Consider the following 12,689-nt stretch of genomic DNA (forward strand, 5'->3'; position numbering starts at 1 on the left):
TACAAAAGAAATGCTCATAACAGCTGCTATTTTTCAATTCCATATCTGAAAAAGTATAAGAAATGTACTTTAATATTTTGATAGCAATAATTAAATGTTTTAAAGTAACATGCTGCCAAAAGGGCACTTCGAAGTTGACTACTGTTGCTTTAAAGAACTCTTTGGAGGCCATGCAGTTAATTATTCAACCAGGTCTATGACTGTCTCTAAAAATCCTCTGTGTATGGTACTGCCTCATGAAAAAAAGAGTAAGGTTGTTAAAAATGGCAAGCTGCACCACTCCTGTGGATATTGTAAATGATATCAATATATTGTACGTTGACCTTCCCCTTTCAGGATCATCATATTGTTTGAATCTGTTGTTTATGGAAATTGCAAGTCTTTGTTTCTTTCCCCACTAATCAAAAAACCAAACTATTTGAGATTTAGCCATGCACAGGGGAAAATTCATAACCTTTTGAGTGGAAATGCAAACCTACACATGAGACTGAGAGTGAATATAGGCCCAAATTTATGTCAAAACAGTACCACACTCAACCACAATGCCCAAATAAAAAATAAGCAAAAAACAAAAACATTTACATTAAAATCACAATATTAAATAAACAATCTAAACCTGGTCACAAAATTGAAGAACCTTGATCATACTGTAAGCCGCCCAATTCATTTTGAGATGGTCCACACATTCTCTGTCATTCATGTCATTCTCTGTCATTCAAGTTTTAAGTCATTCTATTGGTCAGTATATAATTTCTCCCTTTCATGGCCTAACATCATATTATCTTTCTTCAAGACAAATAAAAGAGTTTTCCTGCTACAGCCAATTAAAACACTTACATTAGATGTAACAATAAAGTCAGATTACAAAACTTGATACACAGGTCTGAAATGATAAATCGTACCCCTTTTAGTTGGGAGCCTGAAGATTAGGGATATCACGGAAATTCAGTATACCATACACAATAATATAAAGCAAAACTAGCAGCTGCTGCTGGAACTCAGCAGGTCAGGCACCATTCTTAGGGGGAAATGGACCGTCACCATTTGGTTTGAGACCCTTCCTCTAGACCAGATGAAATTCTTAAACCTTTGTAGAGAGGAGCCTCCAAAAGAAGGATCTCAACTGGAAACACTGACTGTCCATTTCCTTTCATTTATGCTGTCTGAGAACCATTGAATTCCTCTGGCATCTCTTTTTTGCTCCAGATTCCAACATCCACAAATCTTGTGTCTACTATCATATAAATATGAAGTTAACAAAAGTCATATTGAAATACTCACACATATGTATATATAGTATATAGATAAATGTAAACTGTAAAACATAAAAATGCTTTAAAACATAAATAGTACTTTATAATAAAGATCTCTAATGACATAAGTACAATGAGAAGTTCTGCATCCAGTTAGTATTATAAAACACACTACCCAAATTCACCCAAAGTTTATATTTCTGTCTCGGTATCTTAATTTTATTTGCATTTTAATTGAGAAGGTATGGGAAATACAAGAAGAGGCCGGGAAAATTACATCACCAAACTTCATATCAAAATTTATAATGAAATAGCAAAGCCAGGTCTTGAAGAACCGACAGCAAAATAATATTACTAAGTTACTGATTGAGCTTCAACAGTATGCCAAACACCCTACATAGAAGGAAGGCAAATATAAAACTTTCTGAACCAAGAAAAACTAAAAACTAGGTCAAAGCTATGGGTTAATAGGAACACAAACATACTCAAAAGGTAAATTTGAACCTGTATTGTATGGTACATTTCATGCTATCCAATGTTATTTTTAGGTAGATTTCAATGGGAAGTAAAATTGGGTGGGGTGTATAGAAACAGCTAATTCAAACCTGCTAGTTTTAATTTAACTAGGCAGGTTAGACTAAACTAATCTTCACATAAGTTAATTAATCCTTACATAATTTTAATTATGCATTGAAATGAACAAAATGTTTACAGAGTTATTGGAAGCTGGATCTCAATCTGCTAAAAGATGCCAAATGGAAAAATGCAACATCTTCTGATTTCATAGAAATCTAATGGAGCTTGACAGGGCAGATGCAGGTACGAGTCTTCCTCTGGCTGGGATGCCTTGAACTTTTGAGTTGGGGATGAGGTGGTGTCTGACTCAAAATAAGGGGTCAGCCATCATAACAGAGCTACTAAGAAATTTCATCAGCCAGAAGATCCAAATTCCTTGGAATTCTCGACTCAGAAGAACTACAGAGGCTCAGTTATTGAGCATATTCAGGTTAGAGAACAAATAAGCTTTGGATATTAAGGGTAACTCGAGATATGACATTTGTCCTGGAGGAACGGAAATGGGCATGCCATCAGGTTGGAGGCTACCCATTCCCATTCCAATATGTCAATGCATGGCCTCCTCTACTGTTGCAATGAGTCCACACTCAGGTTGGAGGAACAACACCTTTTAGTTTATCTGGGTAGCCTCCAGCCTAATGGCAAGAACATCAATTTCTTGAATTTCTGGTAATGGACCACCACCCCCACTCTCCTTCACCATTCCCCATCCCCCTCTCATATTATCTCCTTGCCCACCCATCGCCTCCCTCTGGTGCTCCTCCCCCTTTTCTTTTTTCCATGGCCTTTTGTTCTCTCCTATTGGACTTCTCCTTCTCCAGCCCTGTATCTCTTTCACCAATCAACTTCCCAGCTCTTTACTTCATCCCTCCCCCTCCCGGTTTCACCTATCACCTTGTGTTTCTCTCTCCCCTCCCCATCTTTTAAATCTACACCTCATCTTTTTTTCTCCAGTCCTGCTGAAGGGTCTTGGTCCGAAACGCCAACTGTACTCTTCCCCATAGATGCTGCCTGGCCTGCTGATTAACCTTTCATAGGGAGCATTGTAACTCATGCAGGTGCTGAGATACATTTTAAAACAACAGGCAATATAGATTAGGACAATCTCTGGAGTTTTTGAACAGTGTATTGGAATCCTTGGGAAGCGGATGAAAAGAATGAACATATCCTAAATCCATAGCGTATTAGGAAGTCCTCCAGAAACCTATTTGGAAGTCCATGGGATCAAAAAACTCAGGAGGGCAATGCAGGCCAGAAAATTATCAAACAGTAAGATGGTATGACAGACAGACAGACAGACAGTCATACTTTATTGATCCCGAGGGAAATTGGGTTTTGTTACAGCCGCACCAACCAAGAATAGTGAAGAAATATAGCAATATAAAACCATAAATAATAATAATAAGTTAATCATGCCAAGTGGAAATAAGTCCAGGACCAGCCTATTGGCTCAGGGTGTCTGACACTCCGAGGGAGGAGTTGTAAAGTTTGATGGCCACAGGAGGGAATGACTTCCTATGACGCTCAGTGTTACATCTCAGTGGAATGAGTCTCTGGCTGAATGTACTCCTGTGCCTAACCAGTACATTACGGAGTGAATGGGAGACATTGTCCAAGAAGGCATGCAACTTGGACAGCATCCTCTTTTTAGACACCACTGTCAAAGAGTCCAGTTCCACCCCCACAACATCACTGGCCTTACGAATGAGTTTGTTGATTCTGTTGGTGTCTGCTACCCTCAGCCTGCTGCCCCAGCACACAACAGCAAACATGATAGCACTGGTCATCCCAGCCTCGTAGAACATCTTCAGCATCGTCTGGCAGATGTTAGAGGACCTCGGTCTCCTCAGGAAATAGAGACGGCTCTGACCCTTCTTGTAGACAGCCTCAGTGTTCTTTGACCAGTCCAGTTATTTGACCAGTTCCCAGGTATTTGTAATCCTCCACTATGTCCACACTGACCCCTTGGATGGAAACAGGGGTCACCAGTGCCTTAGCCCTCCTCAGGTCCACCACCAGCTCGTTAGCCTTTTTCACATTAAGCTGCAGATGATTCTGCTCGCACCATGTGACAAAGTTTCCCACCGTAGCCCTATGACTGAAAATAACCTAATGTGGTAGATTTTATATTCACAGCTAGTGATTCAAATATTGACCCAGAGTAATTTAGAGAAGAGGATAGAAATAAGCTCAGTACATGGTGAGACACCGAGCATGATTGGCTTGAAGAAGACAAAGAATAAGGATAGTGCACACTCCAGGCCACTAGAGGGCAAGGTCACACCTTGCGACACAGGAACCTGATGAGGATTAATGAGGCACCCAATAGAAAAACACTGTACAACGATACATTCATCGGAAAACCCGTGTTCAGTATGAAAAAAAAAACATGGAAGGAACCAGCATCAACAAGGTTCAGAGCTTTGCTTGGAGCTTGAACTATATCTTTCCTAACTCTGTTTGCACAATGCAGCACCAAATGGCTGATAATGCAGCTTCCATTGCAGCAAAACCCATCCAGTAAAAATACTGCAGATAATTTAGACTACTGTCATCAAACATTGCCTCTTCTGATGAAAACAGCATTCAGTTCCCCACTACTTCATTGCTAGCAATGGCCATGCTGTAGTATGTCAGTTTGTGATACAGACTGGATGGAGGTAACCTTGCAGTGTCGAGCAAGCTTCCATTGACAAACCTTTTTGTAGAGTTTCTACAAATCTACTGAAGCAATTTGCATTCACCACTGTTAAAAGTCATTAAACATCACCAAACATTACTGGCATAGCATTCCACAGTAGAAAAACTCTGACAAAGGCACATAACAAGGGAATATATAAAGCTGATAAGTTAACATATAAATTTGGTCCGTTTATTTTGTTTTGCTTTTTAAGTTTGCACTGTGACTAAATGGCCATTGATATGATCGTTGACAAAGCAAAGCCTTGGCCATCTGCAGATTCTGGTTGCAAGTTCCTTTAATTCCCCTCTCCATTTTGTTTGTCTTTGGTCTCCCTTACTGCCAGGATGAGGCTAACTGCAAACTCAACTGCCACCTGACAGCATGAGTGTTGAACTCTTCCATTTCAGGTGACATACTTTCCCTCTGTCTCTTTTTCTTAACTACCATCTCCATCCTCCCATCCTCTGTTACTCCTCGCACCTGATTCTATCTGCAGCTCAACCCCTCCTCATCTGAATTGCTGGCTCTTGCCCCTCTCTTCCCCTTCATCTCTTTTTACTGGCTATTTTGCCTCCACTTTTTCAGAAGAAGGATCTCAACGCAAAATGTCGACTGTCCATTTCCTGACAAATATGCTCCCTGCCAAAGATGCTGCCTGACTCATTGAGTTCCTCCAGCAGTCTGTTGTTCACTTCACAAAAAGTCTTTCATTACCTTGCACCTCCACTCCCAATTTACCTCTGCAACATAAAGCAACTCTTAAAAAAGCACCAAACGCCAAATGCTTGCAGCAACAGCCAGATTAATTCAACCTGAAATTAATATGAAAGTGGCTAATGACCCCTTTAAATAACACTCTCACCGCTGTTCATCAAAGGGTATAAACTGAATTTAAGAATAGCAGTACTGGCACCAAATTAAGAAGTCACACCAAATCACTCTGAATGGTCTTCCATGCATACCCAGTTGACATTCATTGCACACCCCACCCACACCAATAAAGTATTCGGTACTAACCCAAGTCATAAGCCATTGAAGTCAAAGAAAAGGAAAATTCGACAAGGTATAATAAGGTTGATCTACTACCATAATTGCCTTGCCCAGAGATGAAGGTTTATATTTATCTCATAATGATCTCCTTTATCTAATTCCCTTAAAAACACTGAAGGGGCAAATAAGGATCATGCCTGCAGCATCTTACAAAGTTGTATGTCAAAAATTATGCCATTTTCAGAACAAATTAACTGACTACAATGGTAGTTTTTGTTGGTATGATTCTATTTTGACAGCATGAACTCAGCAAGTTTAAAATAAAAAGAAATAATTTGCAGTTACCTGGAAAAAATGTGACATTCAGAAATTCTAGCTTTTTCTCATTATGCTTATGTTGGTAACATTCCAAATGTAAGTTAACTTTGTTTGTGGCTTCCAGCCCCATTCCAATATTTTAAAAAATAATCAGCAAACAATTTGAAGGTGCTATATTGTCAAAAGTTTCAAATCTTAGTTGAGAGTTTAAAAAGAGGCCTGCTGTCTGCTTGGATGAGCATTATGAAATCAATACCTTGATCCAAGTAACAGCAAGGAATTCTGTTGCTGTCTTGGACAGCATTCATCACTGAAATCTTACAATATTTACTGTTTATGAGACATTACTATGAATAAATTGGCTGCATCCAATTTAATTACATGTATCAATCCACCTAAAATAAAATTACACTCATCTCAGCATTTTGAGAATATGATGAGGTAATACTGAAGTACAAACTACTTTCTATTTTAAAATACCTAAATGTACATTCATAATTTGTCCCTTTAACATTCAATGTTCCCAATAAGTAAATCAAGAACAATCCAATTAGTTGGTTATGACAATTAGTGTAACAAAGAATTCATACACCCAGCCATATGAATGATTATTCACATTCAAAGAATTTTTTTCTGGTTCATTATCAAAGTTTCCATACATTTCAAGAAAAAAAAACTTTTGTATTTGTTGCATATGCCCTGAATGCAGATTCAGATGTTTTCTTTTAACTAGTGGATATTTAATGTATTTGAGCAAGTTCTGAATCAATAACATTGAAAAAGCAGGCTTGTATGCTACCTGATTACTGCCATTATTAAGATGCATATATGAACACATAGAGCATATTAGCATTGTATCAGAAGCACTAGTGAAAAATCACATCGGTTTTCAGTCATATTTCAGCCCCTATCACAAGGGTTTGACCATCATACTATCTAGGAACTAGATTTTATTACAATAACAAATTACTCACCCCTGCCAATATCAATAACCAACCTCAAAAAAGCAAATGATATTTTTGTACTGTATTGAATCTCAGAATTCAAGTAATAATGCATCCTTTAACCGGCTTGTCTATTAATGCTTGTCTGACAGATTGCACTGTTTGATTTCTCTTTCTCCTACCCAATCTCTAACCATGTGCATGACATAATCCCTCTTGGTCAGTTATCCAGCTTTCTTGCCATATGAAGTCACTTTGTTGATTGAGATAGTCCAGCCTCCTCATATAATTTCAAACTGTCAAATTGTCAGTTATTGATTCTTTAATGACTGGTACTAAAAACTTAAAATTGAAAACAAAAACAAGAAAATATTTAGAGAGTAATTGTTTTGCCTTTGTTCAGTTCAGTTCACTTTCTTTAAAGGGTTACTGGATCAGTAATTATCATTTAATTTCCATTTGTAGTCACAATTTCCTGATTGAAGCACCAATTTGACAAGAGCTGATTTTTACCCCTGGTCTTCACTGAAATGTATTTCTTTATTTCACAAAGTGAATATTGGCAATGATTCAGTGAACCAACAATCCCCCCTCAGCCTCCTACTAGAACACTGTACTAATTAAAATGACAGTCTTAAAACCAAACTTCACTAATGCAATCTTTCCACCAAACAGATTCTCCTGCTGATAATCTGTTCATTTCTTTGAAACTTAATCCTCAACACAGTATTGGTTACCACCAGCTAAAGAAGGTGAAGGCTGCATAATAACCTGACAATTAGTTACAGGTACAAAACAGGAAATTGAAGTTACTTAACTACATTCACTTCATGAAGAAGCTGATAATTCCACTCCAACCATCTTAGCTCCAGCTTTCAATATTACATTAGAAATTTTACATTTCCTCATATTAATAGAATGATGTTTTTCCATTATATAACAAGGAAAACAATCCAGCTTTCTTGCCATATGAAGTCACTTTGTTCATTAAAATATATTTTTTCTCCCCCCCATTCCAACATTGAAGGTCTGACTGTACTGGTATGGCTTAGCAAACAATTTCTATTCTATCTATTAAGAATGAAGTGTTAGATTTAAGTTCAAACAACATGTTTTATGGGGAAAAGAAATAATCTCATATTAATCCTATATCAATTATCTCTAGAGACACAAATAACTAAGGTTTCTTTTCTTTTTCAAATCTGTAGTTTGGTTAGGTATAATTAGTGCAAAATGCAGTTGCTGCACAATCTAACTGCGGGAATTTTACAGCAAAGTTTCTTTGTAAGACTTCTTATTCTAATTTGTTAGATCAGTTTCTTCATTTCTAAAATAGACCCTAAACAACAGGTGCCTGGTCATTTTTAACACCAAATGACATTTTGAAGAATTGCACGTCAGTACAGATCCCAGAAGTAATTGGCAGAGAACAATTATTTTTAAAAAGTAGTATATTGCATCATGAAAAACATGCAAAATGTGGATTTTGAGAACAAGCAAAGTACAATGAAATAAAAGCAGCACTTAACGGAACAAGATAGGAAACCACTAAAGAAATTGGCATTTCTACTCAAATGAGTTACTGTCCATAACTGCAACTAACAATATGGCTACTTAAGAGAAAAAAATACAAGAAGAAAAATCTTATTCAGGAAATAAAATATTTGAACATAAGAGTATCAGCATTCATTGACTCAGCACAACAGCCTTTTGTGGTGTGTCATATATCTGTGTGTTATGAGTCTATTTTGAGTGGATTAGTTCAATTTGCTGACTATCAGGAGCTTTCCATTAGCAGTAATGAATATGTGCTCTTGGTAAGCATGACATCAGGATACAAAGTAATTTTTAGATGTAAACATACAACGGTTTACTGAATACATTAAATAAACTTATGTAAAAAACAGGTACAGGAGACAGAGAAAGTGACACACACACATATATGCGCGTGCACACACACATACACACACATATATATATATATTTATGTATATGTACATCTATACATATATGTATAGAGGCACATACAAACACAGGTAGCAGGAACATTCTTCAAACCTAGCTGATATTGATGCAATTAAACTGAACTTTAAAAACTGTATATAACCACTCATATTTTATAAAGTAATTTAAAACAAAATCCAATATATTTAAAAATAAATAATATTTCCTAGTGCTATCTTTCATTCAGCAAATTTTACAAGTTCTAGCTGAATATAAATAATAACTGTAATATTTGCTGCTGCATTCCACAAAAGACTGACATCTGAGAATGACAATATCTGCTACAGTTGTAGATAGTCATGGTTAAATAAGCACTAACTCTCAAGTTTTATTCTCACTCTTTTAAATTGAACCTAATAATATTGAAACCACATGCTGAAATAGCCAATTAATCGAAAATAGTTTTATTTGACTGAATCCATTCAGATCGACAAAAAGCACACAAGAGCAGTCTAAGCAATATAAAGTCAAGTGGAAATGTTCTTCAGCAGAGCATTAAACCATTATAAGCAACAATCAATGTCTGGAAACAATGGAAGACTGCAGTGAAGTTAACACGAGGGAATGAAATTCATTGCAAGGCAAAAATAATCTGGCCAACTCATTGCATTGATAAATCAGAAGATTAAGATCATTATTTCTGCTTTATAAAAATAATTATCATTACCATATTTAAGACGATAAACAATTTATTTAAATTTTATATAATCAACTAACTTTGAACACTGGAATGGAGTAGACTGACCATGTGTCTCAGATGACCTCAAGTCACCTCCTAGTCTATCAAATTTTTTTTTTTTTAATTTCTAAAACAAGTTTTGAAACCAACAGGCTTGACTGAATAAATTTAACAAAATACAAATTTTTTTTCCATTTTTAAATGTTGTTATTCAGTTTCTACTGAAAAAAATTGTTAAATATAAACAGCACCTGGAAATGGAAGCTTCAGGAGTCATACATCAAGATTTGCTATCAGTAGATTCAAGTAGTATGGGGTTAATTAAAAATCTGGAAAAAAGTTGCAAGTAAACCAAGCAAACACGAAGTTGTTTTACTGTTCCAGCACATTCAAGTAATTGTACACTCTTCTTTCAAATAATCATTCCTAAATATTAGTGTTTCGCAAATAATTCCAACAGTAGAAATGCAGAAAGAAAGTAACAAAAAAAAGTTAATAAATAGTTGATTTTCGCTATTGGAAAAAATACAGAATTACTTTGTAGAGTGCGCGCCAAAATCAGACAACACAAAAAGAAGCATTTCTGAAGCTCATTCAATGTAGTCCATCCAAACAAAGCATAGAATTAGACTAACTTTATTACCTAAATAACACCATTTAAAAAACTGTAAGAAAAAGTCAAATGGAGAGGACAGCAGTGATCTACCAAGGGTTACTGGTATATACCGACGACAAAATTGTGGAAAGGACTACTGTACATGAGGGGACTTAATGAAATATACTTTTGGGGAAATAAATAGAGCCTATTTCTTTCTTCCTTTTGAGCCCCTAACATTAAATATCTATTCACACTCACAGAAAGATGTTTTATCCATAATGTGTATTAAAAACAAATGCAAAAGCAAACCCAAAAAAACAAATAAGCTCTTATTTTCTCTGCTGCTTCACGCTGTCCCATATTCCTGCGCCAGTAAAGGGTGGTAACCAACAGAGAAACTGCATTATAACCCAAGAAGAAAGACTGGCATTGGTCCTAGAACATGTGCACTCTGAATGAAATAAAAGACTCAGAAAACAAAACCTTCGCTCATCAACGAGCTAAACTTCACCATATTGAACAACTTTTTTTTCAAGAAAAAGGGAAAAGGGAAAAAAATTATTGGGAAATCCGTAAAAAACGAACAAAATCAAACACGAAGGATAGAAACTACAGCAGGCGCTGCCATCTTCCGAAAGTGAGGCAACAGCAATTTTCATATACAATGTTTGCAAATATAAACTTAGTTGGCTATAGCATTCATATTAGTCTGAGAAGCTAAAAATACAGGCATCATTACAGTACTGCATTAATAGAGCTATAGACGAGAGAGAGAGTGTGAGAGGGAGAGAGAGGAGAGACAGAGATCGAGGAAGAGAGAGAGAGCGAGAGAGAGGGAAAAAGAGAGAGAGAGAAAGAGGGAGGGGGGGAGAGAGAGAGAGAGAGAGAACAAGGGAGGGAGATGCTTACCCTCAAAAAGTATAAGAAATCGTCAGGGCTAGATCACGAGAAAGCATTCACCTTGCCTCTTGCCATCCTGTAATGCAGACAAGAGAACAGTCAGCTCCATTTTTACAAGTACTCACAGGCCTGAGTAATAGAAGGCGGTCCCTACCTAGCAACCACTTCCAGTTTTCATCTGCAGCTTTCCCTGCCATCCGTGCCCCCCCACACTGCCCCCTCCCCAATCACCTTCAGTTGCCAGGCTGGTGACAATGGGAAGCTGAAGGGTAGCTGGAAACCAGTGTGTTAAACTCGTCTGGTAGTTAACAAGTCTTTGAATGAAGAATGTTAGCAAACAGACAAACAGCATGTCTGATGCATGCTAATAACATTGCTGGTCCAGCCTCACAACCAAGTCTATGAATTATTCAACAGGCAGAAGCGACCACCACCGCCCCAGTACCATCTACCCCATGAACATGCCCCCCCTCACCACCACTTCACAATTCAAATGCCAGCACTGAGGAGAAAGTATGTTCATACATTTTTCAAAAAACAGCTGTCTATTTTCTCTTCTTACTTCCAAATTGAAAGTGAAACTAACATGGCTTAACTCAAATTATTTACTACTTTCATTCCAGAGTATCATCAATAATCCTTTTCGCATTAATCTGAATATTTTCTTTCACAGCCTATTTTATGTCTTTTGTCTAGAGTTGGCACCTATCCCAAACAGTGCTCTGCTGCACACCCTGTTCCTTTCCCAATCAGAATATGGAAATAAAATGAGCACCCAGAAGTGCAGCTATTTCAACGCAGCTATCGGCAGATCCACATATAACTCTGTCCTTTCACACACAGATGCGTAGAATAATCAGAAGACCAAGCTGCTTTTTTTGAGTAGTAGAATACTCTCGTATTTTGAAGCAAGCACCTTCATAACCCATGCAAGATTAAGTAGGCACACTGAGCAAAATTCAATACTCAAATCAGAAAAGATTTATTCATTTAAATAACACGTTGCAGCTGCGCTAACCCTCACATTACTTCACAGAAAGCCAAAAAGGAAGGAAAAAGTCATTCAACCAAAAAAAATGTGAACCTCATCTTCTGCCAACCAGTCACAATAGAGAAACAATAAACAAAAATCCAGTTTGTCGTGAGGAGAAATCTTCTGGTCTGGCAAAGGCTGTCTGAGGGGGAGGCCCTTGCAACAGGAACAGAAGCATAGCTCAGTCGCCCTCTCACGAGTGACTGCAACTGTCTATCAAAGAGGACAGAGGAGTTATCAAGAGGCTTGAACCAATGATCAAATAGAAGCATGTTTTACCCCCACCTCCTAGCGCAAAGCCCCCACTACCCACACCAGTTCCCCCCCCCCCACTTCATCCACCCTGTGTGCGAGAGTTAGCCACTTTCATCACACAGCCATGCATCGTGCAACACCTGACACCACCGATCTTCTGGCTGAACTGGACCGCACTGCGCCAGTGCACATTCCTGCTTCCTTGTTGCCTCCACCCCTCCTTCCCTCAAACACATACACTCATTCGAGCCAGGTAATGAATTAAGACATGGAGCATGAGACTGATTTTCTCACCCTTTTAAAGACACGCCATTCTTATTGCATCTTTACTTATTAACCTTTTACCTTCAATAGCTTTATCCGTAGTAAATACAAGAGATAACATGAAATTTTTCGAAAAGTATATAATTTGGAAAAAGAAAGTCTTCCAAGATTGTATATCAAAACACGTTACAA

At 37.5% G+C, this 12,689-nt stretch overlaps 1 protein-coding gene across 2 annotated transcripts in view; it reads right to left on the reverse strand.

The window, feature by feature from the left end:
* The window catches only part of pparab (peroxisome proliferator-activated receptor alpha b), a 142,254-nt gene extending 129,865 nt beyond the window's left edge, over nucleotides 1-12,389 (reverse strand). Inside the window, exons 1-2 of one of the 2 annotated variants that reach the window (XM_073059219.1) lie at nucleotides 12,374-12,389; nucleotides 10,955-11,021 (exon numbers count right to left, since the gene is read on the reverse strand). The gene's annotated coding sequence lies outside the window, so the exon portion shown is untranslated. Of the gene's footprint in view, nucleotides 1-10,954; nucleotides 11,022-12,029; nucleotides 12,164-12,373 lie in introns of those variants that run through there. The other variant, XM_073059218.1, reaches the window with a different exon arrangement.
* Between the last annotated feature and the right edge of the window lie 300 nt (nucleotides 12,390-12,689).

Source organism: Hemitrygon akajei, chromosome 10, assembly GCF_048418815.1.
Source record: "Hemitrygon akajei chromosome 10, sHemAka1.3, whole genome shotgun sequence".
NCBI classification, from domain to species: Eukaryota; Metazoa; Chordata; class Chondrichthyes; order Myliobatiformes; family Dasyatidae; genus Hemitrygon; species Hemitrygon akajei.